Genomic DNA, 13861 nt, shown 5'->3' on the forward strand with positions numbered 1-13861 from the left:
ACTTTAGAGAATCCTTTATTAAAACAAATTTATTACCTACTATGCATATACAAATAATCTAGATTTTTTCAAAAATCAACCCATGTCTTTTAAAATCGAAATATATGTTTTTGTTCTTTTGCTCTGTCTCTCTTCATTTTAAAAATTTCTAAAACATTTTTCTCTTTCAAGTATCTGGAGTGCATAATTAAGGAAGATATGAAGTGTAATCAAGAAATTAAGTTACGAACTGAAAAGGAAGCATTCAGCAAAATGAGGAGAATGCTGTGTAGCAAACTAGATCTGAGACTAAGAAAAAAAAAACTTGTGAAATGTTTTGTGTGGATTGTTGCTCTTTATGGGGCAGAGACATGGACTATTAGGAAGGGAGAGGAGAGAAGACTGGAGGCCTTTGAAATGCGGGTTTGGAGGAGGATGGAAAAGATCAGCTGGACGGAGAGAGTTCGGAATGAGGAGGTCCTTCGTAGAGTGGGAGAAGAGAGGGCGATTATCAAAATAATAAAGGAAGAAAATGCAGGTAGTTGAGGCATTGGCTGAGATGTAACTGCCTGCTGGTGACGCATTGTAGGGATTTGTAACGGAGAGGAAAGCAAGAGTTCGGAGACGAATGAAAATGGTAGACAATATTAAAAGGGAAGGAAGTTACTATAAAATGAAACGGATGGCACAGAATCGAGCAGAATATGAAAACCTCCCTTTGGGCAGAACACTTATTATTAAACATTTTTTGAATGTTTATACCTCATATATAGAGCTATCTAGAAATGCTACAATTTTTCTTAAATTACCCCGGACCTAAAGTGCAGAAATGTTTTTTAAAATATTTTTTCTTATTTAAGCCATTTTTGAAAGGGGTGTTAGATTAAGAGAAAATTTTACTTAAGCAAATTTGTTAAGCTTAATCTATGTATAAATATTTTTAGGAAAGGTTTTCTTAAAAGTTATTCTCCACCTCTAAAATATATATATATTCATTTTTTTTTAAATATAATTTTGGCTCTAACCTTTTTTTTAATTTTTATTATTACTAGCCGGAAATATCATACAATACTTTGGTAACTTTCTTAAATTTGGGATATCTGGTGATACGTGCGCTTAGAAAGTCATTCAGTCTTGTTTGAGACTTGACTAGATGTGTTTTGTTTTGAGTTTGTTAGTTAGTAAGGCACTGATGGGAATGTCGCTTGTGGCATTCGCATCGCTGGCATCGTGGCTGAGGCTTGACTGAAAGATGTCATTGCCGAGGTACTGAAGATGACCTCCGGTAAAGCCCATAAGGGCTAGGTATGAAGGAGGTGGTGTGGCGACCGAAACAGTCACATGGTGGGTGTCTTTCCCTATGGGGTCAGGATGATACGTGTGTCGCCTAAAAAAATGCAGCACAATTTTCTGAATCTAGAATCGCTTCAAGTTTTCAAGGGTTCTAACGCCATTAATAGCTACTTCATTTAAAGTAACATTAAAGTACAATTTAAAGTAATTTAGTACAATTAGAAGATGATAAAAGAAAAGCAAACAATAAAACTCTAAAAAAAATGTATATTAAGTAATTTCCTTAAATATAGTATATTTTAAATCATTAAATTAATTATTAGAAGTTGTATTTTCTAGTAACAGAACAGTGGTTTTTCTTTCGTAACCTACAAACCATTAACTGTATAAAAATTACATTATTAAATAAAATCTGTACAAAATCTGAAGAGGACGTCACATGCCTAATCAAAGAAGGTAGTATTCCTAATGAATAATTTAGTCACAAACTTTCTTAATTTTTAAACTAAATTTCCTGTAAATTTTTTTCCAATGAAGCTACTTTCTTAATATCAAAAATTCGTATAAAAGTTTCTTTTAAAGACAGAAAATGGGGAAAAAACACAAAAATTACCACAAAGATAAACTGTTAAAAGTGATATGAACAAAACTAAGTTTTTTTTTGGAAGTTAAGGTCGTTTTCTTGTGCAACAACCCAGATTAATTCTATCAAAAGTTTGAATAACATATCATTAAAACATAAAACTTACTTTGGAATGCAGTATTTTTTTCGGCACTTGAGTTCTCAACACGCTTACATAGCTTTAAGAGAAAATTAAGATAATAAATTATTTACAATGTTACTAATAGATTTCTGAAATTTTTGTTTATATATATTTGTACGATATCATTAGATAGTTTTTCACGAGAAAACTCTAAAGATTAGATAAAAAATTACGTCTAGTTAATATTTCTATTAAATAATAAATCTACTTAGAAAAATAAAATAAATAAATTTAATTTTTAATTATTATGTTAGCACATTTAAAGTAGAAATATTTTAAAATAACAAGTCTTTTTAATTACAAAATAAAAATAATAAAATAAAAAATTCAACCGGTTTTAAAGCAGATAATAATATAAATGTATTATTAAAAAATTTATCGATACGTAAAAACCCGTCTATCATTTTATTTTTATATTATAATTATTTTACTGTTATATTTGTCTGATTTAATTAAATTAATTTTATAAACGTAGATTCAGAAAGACAACAAATTAAATTATTTTTAAAAGTAGGATGAAATTACAGATAAATGTAAACAGTTTTAACATTAAAATATGTTACGATAACGTTGTGAAACATTAATTTATCTTCCTTACCTTAGAAAACGTAACGTGACCTTGAGGAATAATTAGTTAATGGTGTAATTGCAACGTAACTAAAGAAGATAAAAAAATATTACTAGTTCTTAACGATAAGTTAACGATCGGTATTTTTCTATAATATAAAAATATGTTTAAAAATATCATAAATATTTTTTGAAAATCCATATTACGTATGACGACAAAAAAAGTAACACAATAGCTCCACCCAACAATGACGGCAAGAATGACGGAACCCGTATTACATAGTAATTGTCTTCATATTATCACTTTACTTATAACTAACAGCTACACTTGTCGATTTAACTGCAACTATAAAAGTTATAAGAGTCGTTCTAACTAAAAGGATTAGGGGGAAGGAGAAAGATGGAGAACGGAGCGAGAGAGATATCTATTAGGCTATTAGCACCGAGTAGGCATACATGAGGATCGTCTGCGTACAACACAGTATATGTCATCGAGGGTTCGGACTCGGCACATTGCAGAAACAAGCCGATCCAGAACCCGTGTTCTAAACGATGTATAAGTTTCAACGCTATACGTATGTACGACTATATACACTGTCAACTAAACAACATAACTGAACCGATTGAAACCAAGACAATGACTGACATCCCTACTAACTATGCGAGTGTAAATTGTTATTGTGTTGTTAATCAACTGAATTTAATTTCGCATTTCACTGCTCAAGAATAAAAAAAATATATATACGGAATTGAAGCCGTACCAACATTTCTCTAACGCAATTACAAATTCAATGTGCATTGTTTTTGTTCGCATTCAATATTATTAAAACCCAGTTCCGGTCGACACAGAATTCTCTCCGTTTTTCTCTTACTTTCTATCATTTTATGAAACACTTTTACGTATTAAGCAAATATCTGAAGTTACAGACAGAAAACTGATTAATTTGTTTAGTGTGCTGTTAAAAATAATATTTTCTATGAGCCGTTTCTAGATTACACTGTTTCGAATTCGATTTCAGAAAGAGATTGACTTTAATTTACCGATCGCTACATTCATCTAATTTTCAACGTCAAAATGCATTTAAAGCGTTTCCATTTCGTAATAAAAACAAAAATTACAGATTTGTATCTTTTTCCTGTTTAGGAATGGAATGGAATGCAAAGTTGGCAGGAGTCTATTACTCCCTACTTTATCGCAGAACCTGGACAGAGTCCCTTGCTGCTGGATCATTCTAATCGGGCTTGTTTTTAAAAGGGTTATTTTTTAATCTCGGATCTAATTTTTCAAGTTTTGTCTATTATTATTTTAGTGAATTTAAGACGGATTTAATTGCATTCCAATCCGTTGTTAAACCAGCGTTATCGAACCCATTTCATGGGCCGACCGCGGAAGGCTAGGCTTATATAGCCTGTCCTCCCGACGTAATTCCCCTTCAGACCGTCCACTGAAGTCCTTTCGGTGCTAACTCTTTAATAGGCTAGCAGGAATACGCCACAACGGGGCACTAGCTATAAGGAGAGAGCAATGCGTCCCCTTTTCCGGAGGAGTCGCAATTGCTGGGATATTTTGTCTTACTGTAAGTTTTTTTTTTAAATTTAGACCGCGTTTTTGTTTTATGCGCGACTTACCGTGTTTGACGTCTTCAAACTATATAACTCGCGAAAACTTTTCACTCGCGACCCCGGAAACGCGTCTGACGCACTATTCCGTTTATGGCTCATGCGATATGGAGGCCCCTAAGCCTGGTTTGTCGATTTTCGGCTACCGCACCGCACCATCACGGTGGTTCGTCCAGTACGGCGTGAGGCCGCTTCCTTACAACTGTCGGAGTTGGGTCCTCTCGGCAGATGTCCCGAAGATGACTGTGTTCGGACACAGCCGCTCTCCCGAACAGTCTGCGCGCCTGCGCCACCCCCACCTCGGACACGGATTGAAATCTCGCATCAGATCGGAGAGTGGCGTTCCTGACGAACCACGGAGCTCCAAAGATCGTCCGCAACGCGATGTTTTGGACGGCCTCGATCTTCTTTTGAAGCGAGGAGCTCAACACTGCCCCCCATGCCGGGTAAGCATATGTTAGAATCGGCAGTACGTACAGCCGAAAAATGAGGAGCTTAGTTGCCAGTGGGTACGGGCTGGCACTGTTCAGCACTGGGTATAGCGAGGCTCTGGCGGCCTTAGCCCTCCGGGTCGCATAATTTACATGTTCGCCGAAGGTAAGCCGCCTGTCCAACACCACCCCCAGGTACTTAACTGTTTTCTCAAAAGGGATTTTCTCCCCTGAGATTTCCAGCTCTCTGGTCGGTTTACGTGTCTTGCATGTGAACATCACGGCCACCGATTTTTCACCGTTGACCCTGATTCTCCACATGTCGAGCCACGGTTCCACTAAGTCCAGCTGCCTTTGGAGCCTCCGGACCGCGTAATCCACATTTGCGGATTCGTAGAAATATGCCGTGTCGTCTGCGTAAAGGGCCGTTTTGACCCCTTCCGACAGCGGCATATCGTTCACGTACAAAGTGTACAAGAACGGGGAAAGTACTGCTCCTTGGGGAACCCCAGCGGCTATTTCTCTGGTAGAGGAAATCGTTTCCCCTACGCGCACGACAAAATGTCGGTCTAGCAGATATGACCGCATCAGTCTGACATAGCGGTACGGGATCGCCGATCGCGCTAGCTTATAAAGCAGCCCGCTATGCCAAACTTTGTCAAAGGCCTTGGCCACATCCAGAAAAACGGCTGCAGTCACCCGTTTCCTGTTCAGGCCTCCGACAAGGTCGTCTATTATTTTTACCAGTTGGAGGGTGGTTGAGTGACCCTCCCTGAACCCAAATTGCTCAGGCCGCACTTCTCCCTCCATGTATCGCCTCAGTTTTTCGAGAAAAATCCTCTCGAACAACTTAGACAATACCGGTAACAGGGAGATTGGCCTATAATTCCGTGGGAAAAGTAAACTTTTCCCCGGTTTGGGTAAACATACGACTTTGGCCGTTTTCCAACAATTCGGGAAATATCCAACGTACAAAATGGACGTGAATATCACCGAAATTGCTGTAATCACGGAGGCCGGTATGTTCCGGAATGCACGGGCGCTGATCCCGTCGACACCCGGGGCCTTGTCGGGGCTTGTGGCCTTAATGGCTGCGGAAACTTCCGCTTCAGTGACTTGGTCAATCTCTAGAGGGGCGTCCTCCACCTGTGAGAAATAATCTACAAGAAAGGATTCCACCTCGGTTGTGTGCTCGTCGTTCGGGGAGGGAGGGGGGTTTGGAGTGAACTGCTCCTCCAAGGTATCGGCGAATACCTCGGCCCTCTCCGCCTCCGAGTATGCAAGAAAACCTCGCTGCCCCACAACCGGATGGCGAGGCTTCTTCCCTTCTCGCAGTCTCCTGTTCAACCTGAACACCGAGGAGATGTCGTCAGAGACCGAGGCGAGGTATTCGTTCCACGAATCCTCTCGATGGCTTGTCAGCAGTTGTTTTACCCTGTCCGTTTGATTATAAAAGGCCCGCTTATCAGCGGGGGACAGGGTGATTCGATATCTCCTCCTCAGTCGTCGTTTCTCCGTTATGGCTTCGGAGATATGAGGAGGGAGGTCGTTTTGAACAACTGCTCGAGTTTTGGCCGATGAGCTGCCTGCCAGGGCCTCGGTCATTGACGACGTGACGCGCCCGACAGTGTCGTCGATTTCCTCCGGGGTGTTCAGGAGCTCAGGATTTACCGGCCTGTACTCCCGCTGGAGGGTCTCGTAGAACCTTTTCCAGTTGACTGACCTTCGGGGTATAGGCGGGGGATCTCGGCCACCCCCTGCCTGACCTAGTTCCAACAGGACAGGGGAATGGTCCGAGCTGAGGTCTTCTATCGTTTCAATCATGAATGGGAGGGTACCCCCCTTCATGACTGCGATATCCAGCACGTCAGGCCTAGATCTGCCTGAGCGATGCACGAACGTGGGCACCTCAGGGCCTACGACGACCAAGCGGCGGGCTCTCGCCCTTTCGTACAGCAATCTGCCATTCGGATTTGTCAGAATGCTGTTCCATGACACGTGTTTGGCATTGAGGTCGCCCATGAGTATCACGGGCCCATCCCAATTTTCCAGCACGGCATCCAGATCTGCGCCGGTTACCGCGTCGTTCGGCTTGCTATAAGCCGAAACCAGCCGATACACCGTGCCCAGATGCTCCACATGCACACACGTTTGCTCCATCACGTTTGTATGAAGAACAACGCGCGTATGCATGTGGCGTCTGTGGACTAAAACCGCAGTTCCACCAGAGGTGCGAGATCCGGGTCGAACTGGCCTATCCGTCCTATATGTAAAATAGTTCCGAAGGGTCAGTTGCTTGTTTGGGTTCAAGCACGTCTCAGACAACAGTATCACGTCTATCAGTAGATCCTCGGCCAGACGGCATAGTTCCTCCGTCCGGCCTACTACTGAGTTGGCGTTCCACTGCAAGAGTCTGAGGGTGGGCCTAACCATACCTTGACAGTACAGCCATGAGGCACTCTATTAAGGACTGAATACAGTCCTTGAGAGATTTTGCCTGGAGCAGGCGTGGCAAAACCATCATGATATCTGGCAGGATATCCTTCACTGTCATCTGCGACAGGAAGTCCATGCCAGTGGTCTCCAACGGGGTAGCCGGTTTCGGATTGCCGCTGGGGGTGCCTTTTGGCGCGGCCGCCCTTTTGGTGGGGCGCGGGGCCACAGGGGCCGCGGTGTTTTTAACAGCCTGCTTGGCCTTCCCAGCCGGAGCAGGCTTTGCCTTTCCCGTCGAGGAAGGCTTGGCCTTCTTCGCCGGGGCCGGCTTTGCCTTTCCCGTCGAGGAAGGCTTGGCCTTCTTCGCCGGGGCCGGCTTTGTCGCCGCCTTTTGTTTTACCACCTTCTTGGTGGTTGCCGCCGGTTTTGGCTTGGCGGGTGTTGGGGAGGTTACCTCCCCTTTTTTCACGACCGCTTTGGCCACGGGTGCCGGCACCTCCGGTTTGGGGACTGTTTTTCCCCCACCGGCAACACGGGCCCAGCTGCGGCCGTCCAAAGTCGCGGGCTTTTTAAGTCCCTTGACTTTGTTTGTCTGCTCCTTATAATAGGGGCAGCCCCTGTAATTGGCCGGATGTGGCCCCTTACAGTTGACGCATGAGGCTGGTTCCTCACGCGGCTTGACGCAGGCAGAAGTGTCGTGGTTTCCACCACACTTTACGCATTGCTGGGCCCTCTGGCAGTAATTGGACGAGTGTCCAAATTTCTGGCATCTGTGGCACTGGGGTGGCCCCCCTCGTGACACAAATGCAGTCACTGCGACCTTGCAGTAAAAAATACTGTCAAGGTCATAAATGGCCCGGGCCAAAGGGGTCCTCTTAAGGGCCACTAGGCAGGTCGAGGTTTCCCGACCGTCCCTTGTGAGGAGCTTCTTAACCGAAACCACCTCATAGCCAAGGGAGGTCAGTTCCTCCCTTACTTCCTCCGGGGCAGCCCCATAGGGGATCCCCCGTATAACCACCTTCAGCTCCCTGTCCTTCGGGAGCTGAAAGGAGTGAAAGGCGATTCCCTTCGAGTGCAGAAAACTCTGCACCGCCCGGTAATCCGCCTCGCTGCCCAGCTGCAGCCTTATCGAGAGCCCGGTGCTTTTAGCCACCAGGCGCCCCCCAATCCTCGACTTTATGTCCCTCGCCAATGCTGGCCACTCTTTCGGGCAGTCCAGCATTATCGGCGGGATTTTCTCCCGCCTGACGGTAGCAGGCTGTGATGGGGCCCCATCATCAGCCTGCGAGTTGGCGGCTGCTGCAGCCTTGCTACAGCCCGCTACGGGCTCCGCCTCCATAGGAGGCGCGGAGTCCCGGCGTTTCTGGCGCTTCCTAGCGCCAGACCCGCTTTCCTCTCCACCGTCGGACAGTTCCGTGGTGGGAGAACGGGGTGGAGGAGGCCTTATTTTTCCTTCCATTGAGGAAAATAAGGAAGAAAAATTTAAAAATTAAAATTAAACTTAATTTACACTTCTTAATCTACACTTGCTGTAAAATAAAATCACTGACAAGAAAATCAATTAAAAAATAAAATTATTTTAAAAGTAGCACAATAGTCCTATAATAATAGGCTATTTACTTAACGTATTCACAATGACTACAAGAGTTCACTTTACATTATTAGAAATATTGAATAGTATAAAAGTAAAATTAAGAAAAGGATTATCCTTTTCTTAATGTGACTGGCCTGTAGTCCAGGTAGCTGGCCGCCCGGCTGATGTCCTAGCAGACCCTTCTCACATTGTCTGGCGACGCAGGTAGAAGAACTGTTGAACACCTGGCTGGACTGGTTACAACTGACAATTCACAGAGCACAACAAAACACAACCTTTCACTACAAGAGCCAAGGATGGAATCTCCTGTTTAGCCTCCGGTAACTACCGTTTATTAGATAATACTTCATAGGATGATTGAGGATGATATGTGTGAGTGTAAATGAAGTGTAGCCTTGTACATTCTTAGTTCGACCGTTCCTGAGATATGTGGTTAATTGAGACCCAACCACCAAAGAACACCGTTATCCACGATCTAGTATTCAAATCAGTGTAAAAATAACGTTGGAACTCTCGACTTCCAAATCAGCTGATTTGGGAAGAAGCGTTCACCACTAGAACAAAACACGGTGGGTTTACAGATTTGTATCTAAATTCATTCATCTTCTATGTTGAGAATATGAATTTTTTTCTCCGATATACAGAGTGTACAACTCAAAAGAGGACAGTGGCGGCTCGCGTATACGCACTGTGGAAATGCAGCACCACCTATTTCCACTTGATATTATCGATAACATTTAATATAAAGAGTCCTTTTTTCTTTAATCCTTTCTTTATAATTGTACAATATATAATCCTTAAAGACATCCCCCAGTTTATGAAAAATATACAAACATGTTTGTAAGGAATTGTGCGTTTCACAGTTCCAGCGGCGTAATGTTTGGCTGTTGTGCGCATACGTACGTAGGAAGCTGCACACAAAGCTGCGAGGGAGAGAGAGCACTGTCTCTCCCGCAGTTCCGTTCGTTCGTGGCACAAACATTCGGTCTTATGCTTTAGGGTGACCGAATGGGGTGGTGGCGGGAGAAATGCCATGCAAACCAATTATCTAAAATTTCGATGTTGCCTCTAATTAAGTTCTTGAACCATTGACAGTAATGCACCCTTTTGGAATAAGCAGTTCCTTTAAGTTCATGGAAAACCTGTATTCGATACGGATAACATTTCACACTCTACTCACTCAGTGTCAGTGTTCACTGCAGTGAACCTTTTTTTTCCTGTCTGGCTTCCGGAATCACCGTAAGGTATTCAGAGGATGATATATATGAATTTAAATGAAGTGTAGTTTTGTACAGTCTCAGGTCGACCATTTCTAAGATGTGTGGTTAATTGAAACCCAACCACCAAAGAACACCGGTATTCGTGATCTAGTAGTCATATCTGTATAAAAATAACTGACTTGTCCAGGATTTGAACCTTAGAACTCTCGACTTCGAAATCAACTGATTTGCGATGACGAGTTCTCCGTTAGACCAACCCGGTGGGTTTAGTGTTGGCTGAACCTAGTAAAAATGTTCTTTTCCCGGCTTAATCTCCGCAAAAATGTATAGGAGATCTTTTAACTGCCGTTTAATTCTTGTACGAACTGGGTCATTAAATCTGACCTGAGTCGGGCACGTTTCTGAACTAACATCGAACCTGTTTCACGAAATTTTTTTAACTTCCGAATAATACTTTTTAATGGTGCTTCCTTTTTAAATTTCTTCCTAAACTTTAGCCGGCACACAACATGAGATTTCATCTCTAAATGAGTTTCTATCACGAATACATGCTCGTCAACAGTTAACATGCATTTTAATAAACAACAATCCAAGATTACCCAACTTTGTTCAAAAACCAATGTTGGACACAAGACTGGCAATAGTCAAATGTGCAGGCAATAAACAATCCTCCCCATTCTAATCGTACCAACATCTTCCAAATTACTTTACCCATCTCATACACTATATGCATTTAGTATAAACTGTCTTACCTTATTATAGTTATCTAGTTGGCTGTACTAATCGGTGTAGTATTTTAATCATGTTCTGCGTGAGATCACTGCGCTTGTTATTTTCATCCGACATAGGTTTGACCGAATTTGTGAGATTCGAGATAAGCACATAATATTATACAAGCCAAAGGGCTTTCATATAATCGTAAATTTTGCGTAAAGAGTCATGAATACCTGTTTTGTTAAGGAACAGGAAAGATAAATGGTTTACCTTAAGGCGAGTTGTCAAAATTTTCTTAGATTAAGGAGCGGCATGTGGTTGCAATCCAGCAAACTAAAACTTGTTGTTTAAGTATGAAGTAAGCATGGAATAGAAAATATATCAATCTTGAACTTGTAACAAGAATTTGGGACGGGTAGTGACGTTCCAAGTGATTGGAATAGTTTTATAGAAGTGTGTGCAAACATGTTATTCCGTAACCCAGTATTAATAGATGGGAATGATCTGAACGTGAAAATATACGATTTCTTTTTTCACGGCGAAAGTTCAATGTGGAAAGGTCAGCGGTGGGTGTTTGTGGGAATTTTCAGAAAGTTTTCAGATGAAACAAAAGAATGTTTCATATATGCGGTCCGCGATTAAACGAGACACATTACAAAAGTTTTGTAAAGGAGTATAATAGATCTGGAACGAATATAATTTCTGATTGCTAACGGAGTTACGATGATATACCTAATCTACAAGATTAAAATTTACACATAAAATTGTTAATCCTTGGGTAAATTTCAAGGTCCGGTTACCTGGGCGCATACAATTAGAGTGGAGAGTTTCTGGGCGGCAGCGAAAAGACGGAATCGCAAGGAGTGTAGTACATCGAAATCTTAGCTACTTCTACTTATGCGAATTGATGTAGCGCAATTGATGTAACATCGACTGGGATCCGTTCGATCAAATTTTGCAGAATATCGCCTTGTTTTGGCCTTCAAAAGAGTTTATAAGATTCTTTTCTTTTTTTACAATAATTATGACACAAATTTAGAAAATATGTCCGCTTACGAAACGTAAGATCCAAAATTTTAACTGTGGATTATATCTTTAAAATCTGTTGATTCCTTTATGCCTAAGGTGACTGCCTATGACGACCTCGTGATATATTTATACTTATGGTCACCTAAGAACCAAATATATTTTTTTCAGCATACTGTTTTTTATGACTTTTTACTAACATTTCACAAACCTTACTTTTATTTCTCCTCTAGTTATTACCATCGCACAACCTATAGTGAAAAAGCAATTACATCAATTTTGCTGCTGGATTCCTGCTTAATTCCTTCTTTTTTTTTTGATTCAGGATTTACTAGTATATATACATCTGCGTATAGGAATCACATTATAGATTACCAACAGCGTACTTCAAGGATTTATTTTTTGACGTGAAACGTCTTTAAAATCACATCGAAACATACGGGATACCAGAACAGAAATTTGTAGCGTAACGAAAATGTCTATATCGTCCTCCCTTAATAACTCCCTAACTATTAGTGTCAGAATCGTAAATGCGGTGTCAATTTATAACTTACATGATCAGCTCAGCACTGGCGAGCGGGTTGGTGGGGAGGGGGCACGGCACAAATCGGCCAAAACTGGCGCTCTCGCTCATTTCCAATCACTGTAGCTCACGACCTCACCGTGATAGCGCGGTGATTCGTTGCTTGTGTTTAGAGTTTGTCGAGATAGATCGATTTAAGCAATAATAAATATATTTTGGACAATATTTATGTGATAAAATTAAACTAAACGATAAGAAAGTATAAAAATTCAATGTGTCATCCTCAGCCCGCGCAAAAGGACACCGGAAATATAAATTACGCATATCGTTGGAAAGGGGAGATTATGGGTCACGCACAGGTACCCCCAATGTCTGGTGCCGAGCGAGCGAGACTTTCGGGAGAGGCGCAAAGTTGGCACGGCGCGGTCAGTGAATGACGCCGACGGCACGAACACCTCTAACGCTGCTTATTACACCTTATGTCTCTTACTTCTCGTATCACAAACCGATGTTGAACAAAATTGTCGTAGAATATTAGTCGAAATAAATATCATGCACATTTAATGTCTTTTATATTAAAATTAGATTTAGTACGCAGTCAATATCTCGTTTTTATTTCAATCCAATACAGTAAAAGCGACTCGCTGACATACAGACCGACCAATATATCTGTAGAATTGGTCAAATGAAGGGACTAAAATTTTGCTTCAGAGTTTTTCAGTTTTGTTTAAAAAATACGATGATGGCTCTCCCATTTAACTCTACAAATAAGTTGGTCGGTCTGTAGCTTGGGTAACTTCATCCAAGGTCTGTAACGTTTCACGTTAAACCAACGGCCGTGCGCCTGGACGTAGCCTCACTCGATTTTTTCTGTTAATGTCTTCGTTATCGGGTTATACGCATTCAAAGTTGCAATGATGGAAAAATCATGTTAACAATAAAACGAGGTAAAACGCGCGGCATGAACAATTATATTTCATTTTACATTCCTAATGCATACAATAACGAACTTTAAATAGTGCTATCATATTGACAATAATAAACAGTAACTATTGATAATATTATAATGATAACTATTGATAACTGTATAATAATATTTATAATTAACAACAGGAATTAAACGGCTATATGAACTGATATTATTTTCTAAATAAAAATTAACTTTCAAGGTTAACATCAGCTAATATTTGTTGCTTATCGTAAATAAAACAAATCAGCTGGAAATACTTCAAAAATGTATTACAAATTTAGTTGAGTAAATTATCTGTTAATGTACAACAATGCAATTTGTATTTCGTTGAAACAATGCAACTTATTAAATCCTTATTTCACCTTTTTACTTCTTACTGTAATGGTAAAATTTGATAGTGCTAATAAAAATTAAGTTGTAGGCCTAGCGGTTCAAATTTATTTTTCTGGTGAAAGTTTTATTTTTACTTTCCTCGTTCATTCACTTAGTTTTACTAAATATTAAATCTTCAAATAAAAATGTCTTCAAATGAAACTGAAAGAATAACTCTGTTGATGTACAGGTACGGTAACAGAGGTGTGTGATTTATTTATTAACACATTTCCAAAAAGAGAACCGATAATTAAATCGACTATGATCAAGACAGTACAGCGATTTGAAAAAATCGGTACTACAAAGAATCGTCCTCGCACCGGTTGACCAAAAACTGTCACAACCGACACAAAGT

The 13861-nt window shown here is 41.0% G+C and overlaps 1 protein-coding gene across 8 annotated transcripts in view; it reads right to left on the minus strand.

The window, feature by feature from the left end:
* Positions 1-3194, minus strand: part of fray (oxidative stress responsive kinase frayed) — a 196230-nt gene extending 193036 nt beyond the window's left edge. For 2 of the 8 annotated variants that reach the window (XM_075355660.1, XM_075355662.1), the window contains exon 1: positions 2635-3194. The gene's annotated coding sequence lies outside the window, so the exon portion shown is untranslated. Of the gene's footprint in view, positions 1-2021; positions 2086-2634 lie in introns of those variants that run through there. The other 6 variants (XM_075355665.1, XM_075355664.1, XM_075355667.1 and 3 more) reach the window with 4 other exon arrangements.
* Positions 3195-13861: the final 10667 nt, after the last annotated feature.

The sequence above is a fragment of the Lycorma delicatula genome, chromosome 2 (genome assembly GCF_047948215.1).
Source record: "Lycorma delicatula isolate Av1 chromosome 2, ASM4794821v1, whole genome shotgun sequence".
NCBI lineage: Eukaryota > Metazoa > Arthropoda > Insecta > Hemiptera > Fulgoridae > Lycorma > Lycorma delicatula.